General features: G+C 42.6%; 1 long non-coding RNA gene across 1 annotated transcript in view; it reads left to right on the forward strand.

The window, feature by feature from the left end:
- The first annotated feature begins 653 nt into the window (after positions 1-653).
- Positions 654-13,278, forward strand: part of LOC140211103 (uncharacterized) — a 40,014-nt gene continuing 27,389 nt past the window's right edge. The window contains exon 1 of the long non-coding RNA XR_011889393.1: positions 654-812. This is a non-coding gene — a long non-coding RNA (uncharacterized lncRNA). The remainder of the gene's footprint in view (positions 813-13,278) is intronic.

The following is a 13,278-nucleotide window of genomic DNA, read 5'->3' on the forward strand; positions in this document are numbered from 1 at the left end:
AATCTCAGCAAGCAGAATTGCACCGTTGCACCTAACACATCCCCCGTCGCAGCCTCCGCGCTAGGTTGATCCTCAGAGTGGTCGTGTGCCACATTATCTGCCCTTTTGCCTCACTGAAGCGTTGACTTCAGAAAGCTCTTGATTACTCTCGCCCCCCGTGAAAAGTATCGGGGACTGTCCGCTTCTCGCCACTACACCAATGTCATTGGGCTTGCACTCAAACAAATCATAAAATGCAAAGCTGAATGACACGTACACCGTCGGAACTGTGTTCTCAGAGGTAGACATGAGGGCTCGCACTCCCTGATGGTGGCATCTCATCCAGTTTGCTGCAAGGGTGGGTTCGATCTTGTGCAGAGAGCGCAAAAAAAAAATCTGGCATCCAAAGTGATCTGGGAAGACCAGGAGGCGGAGGGAGTAGAGAAGGATTTGTTCAGGCTGCTTCTAGTTGCTGACTGCCACTCAGGGGAACTTGTTAAGAAGTGCTGTCAAGCTTAGTTTTTTTTGGTTTGTCTTCTGGATTTCGAAAAAAAAATGATGTTGCAGTGCGGAAAGGGGCGATAAGAACCAGTCACAGTGGGGGGAGTTGTGTAATGAGAGGTCACCCATACAAATAGACAAAGCTCCTTCCCGAGATGGCGCAGGGCTGGAAATCAGCGGATAAGCTTTGACGAGCTCTCAGACAGTGCGGGTGGCGCAGGTACCTGACCCTTGTGGCAAAAAAAAAGCGTCTTTAATTAACCAAAGGAGTTGAGATTCGGAATAAACAGATGTTATGAAGTGCTCTCTACTTTCCTGAGCAACTTGACAGTGTAAGTACAACCGAGGGCTGGAGTGAGCGAACTCTTCCTACGGAAAATATCGTGGTGTCAGGTATAGCTAAAACAGGATCAAGCCGGAGGAAGATGGAAGAGATTGCAAGCAGCTTTCCACACTGAGTAGTCACTTTCAACAAAGAGGAGTTGGCCTCGAAGTCTAGAGATGGCAGCACCAGGACGCGTATAGAAAACGATCGCTAGAAGTTTTTTTTTCCTTCTTTCAGGGGCTTACATAAATGGCGTATCTGCATCAGACGCTTTATGATTCAGAAAGTACTACCTTCAAATGTGGCCTAATTGTTAAATCCCATGTTTCCGTCAATTGGAGATTAATTAGGATTACCGTAAAGGCTAATTTGTCTCTGCTGAAAGACTCGGGCATAGGGCAATGGGTCATTCTAATTATGTCTCTGTTGCGTTATTTGAAAATAACTTTGGAGTAATATTGGTTTGGAATTTCATTATTCCATATTGATATTTTTCTACAGTGTTGTTTTTGCTTATCTGCATGCACTTTTCCTTACTTTAATAGTATTGCAATCCGTATCAGATTTGGAAGAAAACAATTATCTAAATATGATACCTTGCAGTTACATCTGTTTTAATATTAATACAATTATGTTGCACCTGCGTATCATGAGATAGCTAATGAACAAGGGTGGTTTGCTGTGTATTTCAGTATTCCTTCAATCAACATTATTAGCATTCTTGAAAAAAACCTTTCCAATTTCTAGCTTACTCTCCAATATTCCATTTGCATTCATTTCCTGTTTTAATCGGGTTCTGATAAAGCAGTTTGATATAAATATTTAATATACTGGATACGCGAATTGTTAAAGTCTTTTTAGAGGAACTGATTATTAAACTACAATGTAACAGGGCACCTATGTAAGTTTGTGCTAAGATTTAGCATGCATTTTTCATAACTACAGTATATAAAAATTACCATTAATTACCTCATGACATATTCTTTACAAGGTGTGCTTTTGTTGCATTTATTTTGACTCCCAGGACATTGCAAGTCAAGAAGATAAAACTTCTTTTATCTGAAACTACATTCAGATAAAACTTCTTTTATCTGAAACTACATTCAGATAAAACTTGTACCACTTCAGCTACCTGGATAGGAGAAAGAAGAAGGCCCTTCACTCCGAGCTAGATAGATCTTTGATAATAATTCATGCATATGATAAGTAAGTTGTGTTAGTTACTGGTTAGATTTTGTTTAAAGCAGGGCAATTGTGAATGTGAATATGATGCTTATTATGAATAACGTAAATTAAGATAGCCATCACTAAACTTTTATTTTTCCAGACTACAGAGTTATTTTTTTTATTGTTATTAGTGTTCATTTACAGTATAACGATATGTTTCAGAAGAGCAAAACACTGGTTCTTGTAATGACTGTCTATACATACTTATTAAAAATGAGGAAGAAACAGCATTGAAATAAATAGTTTCAGGTTAAGCAGTGTGAAGTCCATTTGGGACTTTCTCTCAACAGTTTCTGGGAGAGCACAAGCTGTATTCTTTATTTGGTAAGATGGGGGAGCTGTTGTATCACATTGAAACACTTCAAGAATTCTATGCTGAAGGAGAATCAGACATGACATACTGACTTAGTTTAGCCAGCAACAACTTTTTTTTAATGATACAATGATCAGAGGCAATTGTTGATTGGATTTTAAAAGAAGAACCATATATCAATGATTCTAGTAGAAACACTGTATATTATTTATCACATTTACTTATGATATGGAAGAAGACCATTCAGCTCTTCCAGTCTAAGCCGGCTGTCAGAGCAATAGTGCCCCACTTATTTCCCTGTAATTTATTCACATTCCAACAGATCCTACCAACCACCTTCACAGTGGCCAATAAACTTACTCAGTGGCACATGCTTGGTGTGTGGCAGCAAACTGCAGGACCGGTGGAAATCCATGTGAAAGGGAGCATGTTCAAGCTTTACACAAAAGGCACTGGAAGTCAGGATCAAAACCCCTGTGCCTGAGCTGTGAGTTAACAGCATTATCTGCTGCATCATAACAATTCTTGCTGTTTTCTTTGTCTTCTTTGGCATTCCCTCAGAGCTGGGGATGAATTGTTTCCAATACAGTGGTATGCAATTTGAAGGGACAAATCAATCTTCAGGTAGGTCTCACAGAATGAAACCAAGTGGGACTTGAGGGGTCAGGTGGACATGCAGCGTACATCTTATTCTCTTTGTGCTTGGAGCTATCAGAGAATCCCTTGCATGTTTGGTGACTGATTAGATACTTACCCCAAGATTTCCATGCCTCAGTGAGGATGTTACATGTTTTTAAGGAGATTTGAGGTCATCCATGAAATACTTCCTTTGCTCCAGTGGAAGTCACTTACTCAGTGCAGTTTAGAGTTGAGTGTTTGCTGCCAGTGTTTGTATCAGGCTAGTTGATGATTTGGCTCACCTTTGGAGTTGACTAAGATGACAGCCAGAATGCTGGGGACAATGGCCTGGAAAAAGATGCTGATGTTTGTTGACCTATCCTGCCAGCAGATTTGATGGGATTTGTCGAATCCGTATCGGTGGTACATTGAGGTTCCTACTGCAAGTTGTCCATACTTCTGACACACACATATAGATCAACTAAAATTTCAATTAAGCAGATATATCTTCAGAATATTCAGGAATCTTATTCTAAGAATACTAAGTGCACATCTGACTTCTTTCAACACAAATAATATTTCTTCAATTGGGAGAAACACGTAGCCCTGCATTTTTACACCTGGCATTTAAAAGCAATAGATTAATGAAGAGTGAACAGTATGTTGTCAGCACATTAGCAACATCCAATAAAAGATAAACATATCTGGCTCTTCTATTACTCAGCTGTAGAAGCACTAAACATTATCATGGAATTGATTGCACAAGCAGTTGAGGTCATTGCATTATTAATAATAATACAGTGCAGTACAGACATAGGAAGTGCTAAAACATGGGCTATATTGTGGACCCAATAAAGGGAGAAGCAAGTTCATAAGTGCTTCTGCTTGGTACTGTGCAAGCACTGCCAGGTGGCTGTTATAACGTGCAGTCGGTGTGACTGGCGTGGGAGTTAAATTATAAAGTAAGCTTTTTTGACTAGATCCCCTAAATCCATCTGATTTAGTCTATCTTGAAAAATATTTATGTCAGAAATACTACGCAGGTCTGGTGGCAGAAGATTCCACTCTCTTGTTGATCTTGGGTAGAGGGAGAACTGGCAGCAAATCTTATTGAATGAACGAGTTTTCAATATGTGAGGTCCAGTTTGCTATTCAGTTGAACTGACCCTGTGACGAATTTGGATGTTTGATGGAGTGATGTTGTGAACTTCTTTGAAAATGAAAATTAACAGTAGTTTAATATATTGGTTTTCAAGTGGTTCCCATTGAAGGTTAGAGAGCATGTTTGGTGATTTCCTGTTGTAATCGCTTAACACAAAGTGAGTGTTGGATTTTTTTTTAGCTTGATGGAGATCCCATATGGCCGCGCAATACTCAAGCTTTGGACGGACGAGTGTCTTATATGCCATGTCCTTGACGGATTTACTACATGAGTGGAGGTTTCTTCTCAGGATACCCAGCATTTTATTTGCTTTGGCTGTAATCTGATTGATGTGGCATGCCCAGTTAAGATCCTTGCTAATTTCAACACCAAGATATGGGTGGTGGGTGACTGTTTCAAGAATCTGTCCATTCATGTCATATATTATGTTGATTGGTATAACTTACTTTGTGACTGACATGCATAGCATAACATTTAGATGAGTTGAAAGATTTGCCATTGAGATTCCCATTGACATAATCAATATCGTTTTGCAGCAGCTGAGCATCTTGGTCATATTTTATCTCATGGTAGATTATGCAGTCATCTGCAAAATGTCTGACTTTGGACTTGACTATATTTGGCAAGTCTTTGATTTAAATGAGAAAAAGTAAGAGTCCCAACACAGTCCCCAGGGGCATTTTGGATGATACTAGAGATTGAGGGGACTCTGCCCCTCAAGAAGCACACGTTGCTGTCTGTTGGTGAGGAACATGTTTAACCAATGTAGAAGGCTGTTGTTAATGCCCACATGTTCAAGCTTACGTAGCAATCTCTGGTGGGGGACCGTGTCAAATGCCTTACTGAAGTTGAGTATGATCAAGTCTGCTTGGCTTCTATTGTCAAGGATCTTTGCTAAGTCGTTGATCAACCCTGCAAGTTGTGTGTCACAAGATCTACCCTCTCGGAATCATGTTGATGGTGAGTAAGAACATTGTGTCTGTCCAGATGGTCTATAATGTGACAGTGAATAATATGTTCCAAGAATTTAACAAGGGATGGAAGTGAGTGAAACTGGTCTGTAATTTCCCGGATTTGTATGCTCGCCCTTCTTATAAATTGGAACGACATTCACTTTCAACCAATCGTCTGGTAATGTCCCAGTATCAATAGACTTCTGGAATATCTTTCGCAAAACGGGAGCTAGACTGGAAGCACAACTCTTTAGAATCATAGCTGGTATTTGATCAGGTCCTGGTGCTTTCTTAGGCTGGAAGTCCTTGAGAAGCTTCTTAACGCCTGTTACAGTTATAATGAGATCTGGCAAGTCTGGGGTATTGCGGGAGTGGGAGAAAGGGTAAGCCATTCAGCCCTTTATGCCTACTCTACAATTCAACAAGATCATGGATAACTCTCTTCATCCGCTCCACTTCACTGACATTTACCTCTATCTTTTGCATCCGCTAATAACCAATAATCTCGTGATCAATAGTTCACATGTTATCTGTAGCTGCATAGTTCCCCTTTTGCTGGATCTATCATATATCCCATGCTTTAATGTCTCCTAATCCATGGAGAATAAAAGTCCGTCCTGAGCTATACAGTAAGCACAAAATACTCTGCAGATGCTGGGGTCAAAGCAACACTCACAACACACTGGAGGAACTCAGCAGGTCAGGCAGCATCCGTGGAAATGATCAGTCAAAGTTTCGGGCTGGAACCCTTCATCAGAACTGAAGAGGGAAAGGGCAGAGGCCCTATAAGGAAGGTGGGAGGAGGGTGGGAAGGAGAAGGCTGGTAGGTTCCAGGTGAAAAACCAGAAAGCGGAAAGCTCAAGGGGTGGGGGAGATGATAGACAGAAAAGGTGGAGAAGGAATAGGGGAAAACACAATGGGTAGTAGAAGGAGGCGGAACCATGAGGGAGGTGATAGGCAGCTGGGTGAGGGGGCAGAGTGACATAGGGATAGGGGAAGGGAGGGGGAGGGAGGTACCGGAAGTTGGAGAATTCTATGTTCATACCAAGGGGCTGGAGACTACCTGGACGGTATATGAGGTGCTGCTTCTTCAACCTGAGTTTAGCCTCATCATGGCAGTAGAGGAGGCCATGTATGGACATATCTGAATAGGAATAGGAAGCAGAGTTGAAGTGGGTGGCAACCGGGAGATCCTGTCTGTTATGACGAATGGAGCGGAGGTGCTCGACGAAGTAGTCCCCCAATCTGCGTCGGGATTCACCGATGTAGAGGAGGCCACACCGGGAGCACCGGATGCAATAGATGACCCCAACAGACTCACAAGTGAAGTGTTGCCTCACTTGGAAGGACTGTTTGGGGCCCTGAATGGTGGCAAGAGAGGAGGTATAGGGACAGGTGTAGCACTTGCGCTTACAGGGGTAAGTGCCGGGTGGGGAGGGACGTGTGGATCAAGGAGTCGCGGAGGGACCGATCCCTGCGGAAAGTGGAGAGGAGTGAAGAGGAAAAGATTTGCTCAGTGTTGGGGTCCTGTTGAAGGTGGCGGAAGTTACGGAGGATAATGTGCTGGATCCGGAGGCTGGTGGGGTGGTAGGTGAGGACAAGGGGAACTCTGTCCCTGCTGTGGTGGCGGGAGGATGGGGTGAGGGCCGAAGTGTGGGAAATGGAGGAGATGCGGGTGAGGGCATCATTGATGATGGCAGAAGGGAAACGACGATCCTTAAAGAAAGAGGACATTTGAGGTGTCCTGGAATAGAAAGCCCCATCCTGGGAGCAGATGCGTCGGAGACGGAGGAACTGGGAATAGGGAATGGCATTTTTGCATGTGGCGGGGTGGGAAGGGGTATAGTCGAGGTAGTTATGAGAGTCAGTAGGCTTGTAGAAGATGTCAGTGGACAGTCTGTCTCCAGAGATGGAGACCGAGAGATCGAGAAAGGGGACAGAAGTGTCCGAGATAGGGCAAGTGAATTTGAGGGCTGGGTGGAAGTTTGAAGTAAAGTTGATGAAATTGACGAGCTCAGCGTGAGCCCCCATGCCACCCACTTCAACTCTGCTTCCCATTCGGATATGTCCATACATGGCCTCCTCTACTGCCATGATGAGGTTAAACTCAGGTTGGAGAAGCAACACTTCAAATACCATCTAGGTAGTCTCCAGCCCCTTGGTATGAACATAGAATTCTCCAACTTCCAGTAATTCCCTCCCCCTCCCTTCCCCTATCCCTATGTCACTTTGCCCCCTCCCCCTGCTGCCTATCACCTCCATCATGGTTCCGCCTCCTTCTACTACCCATTGTGTTTTCCCCTATTCCCTCTTCACCTTTCCTGCCTATCACCTCCCTGCTTCCTCTCCCCCACCCCTTTATCTTTCCCCTTACTGGTTTTTCACCTGGAACCTACCAGCCTTCTCCTTCCCACCCTCCCCCCACCTTATTTATAGGGCCTGTGCCCCTTCCCTCTTCAGTCTTGACAAAAGGGTTCCGGCCCGAAACGTTGACTGATTGTTTCCACGGATGCTGCCCGACCTGCTGAGTTCCTCCAGTGTGTTCTGAGCTATACAGTGTTGCTATTTATATAATAATGTGGTTACCTGCCAGCAGAAGCAGCTTCTATGGTGTGGTGTGAAGAAGAGGCTGAGCAGTCAAGTTGACATTATCAGAGCTAACAAAGCTTGCTGAAGACAGACAAGCTACCAGTGATTTTGGTTGGAGGAGGAATGAGATCCTGCAATATAAGATTAGGTGCTAGTTAGGTGTTTAAAGAGCAGGATCTTAAAGGTTATCATTTCTGCAGTGTCAGCAAGTACCCATAGGCATAGAAGGATAGGGCAAATCAGTGTGTGACTAAAGAGATGGTGTAGGAGGTTAGGTCATGATGAGGGGGTCTGGATCAAGGGGACTATTTCTAGGGAAAGGTGGGCTCTGGGTGTGGAATGGTTTGCACCTTAACCAGGATAGGATCCAAGTCCCTGCTGAGGGGATTGCTCGTGCTGCTTGGGAAGATTTAAACTGATTTGGCTGGTGAATGGGGTCTCAGAGTAGTTGTTCAGATGGAGAAATATGATCACCTTCAGGAAAAATAGTAAGTCCAATAGGGTCAAGGCGGTAAGTGCACATCAAAGGAATTTAAATCTAAAATGCATCCAGTAAAGTAGATGAACTCAAACCTTTAGATAACACAATGGTCTACAATATTGTTGCTATTGCTGAGACTTAGCTGATGAATGGGCAAGACTGGCAGCTTAGTATCCCAGAGTATAGCAACAAAGGAGGTTAAAAAGGGACATACAACTCTGAGGGTTATGGATTGGGTAGATTCCAGGAAATCTTTCGCTGTATCATAGGTGAACAAAACTAGAGGATATAGATAAAGAATAAATGGGAAAATATGGAGTTCAACCTAGAGAAGTGTGAGGTGGTAACTTTGGAAGGACAGACTCCAAGGCAGAGTACAAGGTAAATGGCAAGATACTTGGTAGTGTGGAGGAGCTGAGGGATCTGGGGGTACATGTCTACTGATCCCTGAAAGTTGCCTCACAGGTAGATAGGGTAGTTAAGAAAGCTTATGAGGTGTTAGCTTTCATTAGTCAAGGGATGGAGTTTAAGAGTCACGATGTAATGATGCAGCTCTATAAAACTCTGGTTAGGCCACACTTGGAGTATTGTGTCCAGTTCTGGTCGCCTCACTATAGGAAGGATGTGGAAGCATTGGACAGGGTACAGAGGAGATTTACCAGGATGCTGCCTGGTTTAGAGAGTATAGATTATGATCAAAGATTAAGGAAGCTGGGACTTTACTCTTTGGAGAGAAGGAGGATGAGAGGAGACACGATAGAGGTGTACAAGCTATTAAGAGGAATAGATAGAGTGGATAGCCAGCGCCTCTTCCCCAGGGCACCACTGCTCAATACAAGAGGACATGGCTTTAAGGTAAGGGGTGGGAAGTTCAAGGGATATATTAGAGGAAGGTTTTTTACTCAGAGAGTGGTTGGTGTGTGGAATGCACTGCCTGAGTCAGTGGTGGAGGCAGATACACTCGTGAAGTTTAAGAGACTACTAGACAGGTATATGGAGGAATTTAAGGTGGGTGTTATATGGGAGGCAGGGTTTGAGGGTCGGCACAACATCGTGGGCTGAAGGGCCTGTAATGTGCTGCACTATTCATGTTCTATATTTAGAGGGGATATGAGGGGAAACCTTTTTCAGAGTGGTATGTACCTGGAATGCACTAACAGAAAGAGTGCTTAAAGATGGGTAGCTGAGAGGGTTGAAGATGAGCACTTGAATCATTTAAGCATTGAACTAATTGCTGGGAGATGAGACTAATATGGCTGGGTGCCCACTGTTCAGCATGGACCAGTTGGGACAAATAGCCTGTTTCCACTCTGTATGATTCTTTGGTTCCATGAAGCTAAAATGTTAATCGATGCACTATTCTAGGTGGAACCTAAGAAATTAGTTTGGATATATGCCTATGTTTAGTCTCTTGCTATTTCCTATCAGTGATGTATTAGCAGAGCAAAATTAGTTCTGCTACATGAAAATTGACCCAAGAGTTTAGTGCCTACTTTCCACCAGTCTGTGAAAGGTTCTCTTTTCTGAGATTGGGTTTTAATACAAACCAACGAGTTCCAATGATACCAAAACTTTAAGCTTTCTGTTTTCAGTCTCAGAGTGAGACAGAATGAAGTTTTGGAGTCTCAAGCCCCAATGGGCACACCTACATATCTCATTGTCATGGTGAGAAGGGAGAGCCGCAAGAGCTGAGATAATTCAAGCATCCTTGAAAGGAAGATGTCATTTAGATATTATCAACCCACTCATTTCATCCTCTTTCACTGCTGACTTCAAAGAGAATTTCCCTGAAGAATCATGCATAAAAAAATAACAGTTGAATTAATAAATAACAAGGTACTCTGAAACAAAGTGAATGTCAAATCAGAGACAGGAGGATTTCCCCAAACTATTCATTTCGTCCTGTAACATGACCACTATACTAACCCACCAAGATTTGACACATCTCAGGCAGTCAAACAACTCCTGTGAGATGTATTCTTGGCATGTGCTGGCTATATTTCAGCCAGTTACAGTGCCTATAAAAATGTTTCCCCCCCCCCCCCGGAAGTTTTCATGTTTTATTGTTTTACAACATTGAATCACAGTGGATTTAATTTGGCTTTTATTGACACTGATCAGTAGAAAAAGACTCTTTTGTGTTCAAGTGAAAACAGATCTCTACAAAGTGATCTAAATTAATTACAAATATAAAACACAAAATGCATGAGTATTCACCCCCTTCAAGTCAGCATTTAGTGTTTGCACTTTTGACAGCAATTACAGCCTTGAGTCTGTGTGCATAGGTTTCTATCAGCTTTGCACATCTGGACACTGCCATTTTTCCCCATTCTTCCTTATAGAACTGCTCAAGCTCCATCAGACTGCATGGGGATCATGAGTGAGCAGCCCTTTTCAAATCCAGCCACAAATTCTCAATTGGATTGAGGTCTAGACGCTGACTTGGCCACTCCAGAACATTAACTTTGTTGTTTTTAAGCCATTCCTTGTAGCTATGGCTTTTTGATTGGGATCATTGACTTGCTGGAAAACAAATCTTCACCCAAGTTACAGCTCTCTTGCAGATTGCATCAGGTTTTCCTCCAGGACTTCCCTGTACTTTGCTGCATTCATTTTACCCTCTACCTGCTGTGAAGCATCCCAGGGTATGATGCAGCTACTGCCATGCTTCTCAGTAGGGTTGGTGTATTTTTGATGATGTATGATGTTTGGCTCACGTCAAACATAATGTTTAGTCTGATGGCCAAAACGCTCACTTTTGGTTTCATCGGGTGATAGAAGCTTCTTCCAGCTGACTTCAGAGTCTCTCACACGTCTTCTAGCAAACTCTAGCCAAGATTGAATTTGAGTTTTTTTCAATAGTGGCTGAAACACTTTGACTGCACACAGGTCTCCAAAAACAGTTGTCCATTTAATTAATTATGTGACTTCAAAAACCAATTGTTTGCACCAGTGATGATTTGATGTGCCATATTAAAAGGGGGGGGAGGGTAAATACTTATGCAATCAATTATTTTATGTTTTATATTTGTAATTAATTTAGATCACTGTAAAAATCTGAATTCACTTTGACACAGAAGTTTTTTTTCTGTTGATCAGCGTCAAAAAAGCCAAATTAAAACACTGCAATTCAATGTTGTAAAACAATAAAACATGAAAACTTCCAAGAAGGTGTGAATACTTTTTTTTATATACACTAAGAATTCAGTATTCTTGGCAGCAAAATATAGGAGTGAAATGGACGTGCTGGCTTTAGAGATTCTACAGCAGAGTTTCACGAGTCGAGGGGGTTGACCTATGAGGAGAAATTATGTTGTCCAGTATTAAATTTGCTGAAATTCTGAAGGATGAGAGGGAATCTTATCAAAATATAAAAGGGATAGATAAAATACAGGCAGGAATGTTGTTTCCATTGGTAAGTTTGGGAGAATCAATTTAGGATGGAGACGAGGAGATGTAACTGCTTTTTCCCCAGCAAGTAGTAGACTGGCCAATGGTGTGGTGGCATCAGCACTGGACTTTTGAGTTGGAAGGTCCTGAGTTCAAATCTAGCTAGGTCCCAACCTGGACAGCAACAGCATCTGCGTGGAAGAAAGGCATGGCAACTCACTCCCATATTTTGCCATGCAAACCCTATGGACAACCTCACTATTCGTAGGGTCGCCATGAGTCGACAATGACTCGACAGCACTCTATAGCAACAATGAATCTATGGAATTCTCTGCCCTAGGAATGCAGTAGAGGCTACTCTTTTAAATATATTTAAGACACAATTAGGTAGATTTTTGCTGAGTGGGAGAATAAAGGGTTGTGGGTAAGGACAGTTAGTTGGAGCTGCATTCATGGCAGCCAGCCATGATCTTACTGAATGGTGGAGCAGCCTCGATGGCTGGATGGTCTATGCCTGCCCTGTTTCTTTGATTGTTATTAGGTTTTCAAACGCATTGCAATAAAAATTTGTTTTGTGACCTCCCACAGTAAATACTGTCAAATAATTCAAAGTGAGCCTACTGTATCAGTCGACTGTGTTAAAAAGGTAAGAATAAGGATTCTCCATTTCCATGTATGTCATTCAAACCTCATATTCTTTGAATTCCTTAAGAGTTGAAAGAGACATTAAGTGATGCATTCTGCTTGACAGAGTCTGCCCAGAGCTCTGAAGAATTATATCCCTCTCACTATGGCTCTTAACAAACTTGGCTCATTAGTTAGCTATGGCTAACAGCCGCGTAACTTAGCATTGCGTGGGTAATGGTAGGAAGGCCACCTTCAATAAGCAACACACGTCTAGGGTCAGTATGATTCAGGTTCAACCAAAGAAGAAAATTGGAATGTTCCAATGAGAGAATGAAAATTGTGGTAAATGCTACACGAATGCTGCCCTGTGCAAAGTTATCGTTTGCCAGGAAATAATAGATTTTACACCAGCGTAAAATTAAAGTGGAAATATATTTACAGATATTTCAACTCTGACAAACAGTTAATAGTAGAAAAAAAAAGAGAAGGGCCTAGTACAATTAAATGTGCACATAAACATTGGAGCTCATTTCTGGAGTAGTCGGGGTGCTTTACTTTGATTATTCAAGCGCTGAACCCACATCCCACTTGAAAGCCACCAGCCACAGTTTGAACTTCCCTTGAAGACCATTTCAGATGATCTGGCTAGCACAGGAGTATTGGCACTTCCTCCTTGCAACCATTCGTCTGAGCAAAGCACTTCTTACAATGGGGTCTCTCCTTCTGGGCAGGATTCTGACAGCATCTTCCCTTGTGTTCTGCACCACCTTCGTGTTCCGCACCACCTTCGTGTTCCGCACCACCTTCGTGTTCCAGCACCTACCAACGAAAGACCCAAAACCAGACTACTGTCCTTCAGAAATCTGATCCCACCCAGCCCTCTTGAATGTTCCATGGCATCCCACTGGACAGCATGTTACAGCACAACACCAAGACAAACCCAATTGGCTGGCACCACATTCCTAGGTAGAGCAAACAGCTCTTTATCTCAGCCAAAGCCAGGACACTAGTCTATGAAGCCTAACTAATTGAACACACGACATTTGCAGAAAAACTGCTAAAATAAAATACTTCAAAGCATAGTAGTAGAAATATAATAAAACATGTTCTTAA

Source organism: Mobula birostris, chromosome 1 (assembly GCF_030028105.1).
Source record: "Mobula birostris isolate sMobBir1 chromosome 1, sMobBir1.hap1, whole genome shotgun sequence".
NCBI classification, from domain to species: domain Eukaryota; kingdom Metazoa; phylum Chordata; class Chondrichthyes; order Myliobatiformes; family Myliobatidae; genus Mobula; species Mobula birostris.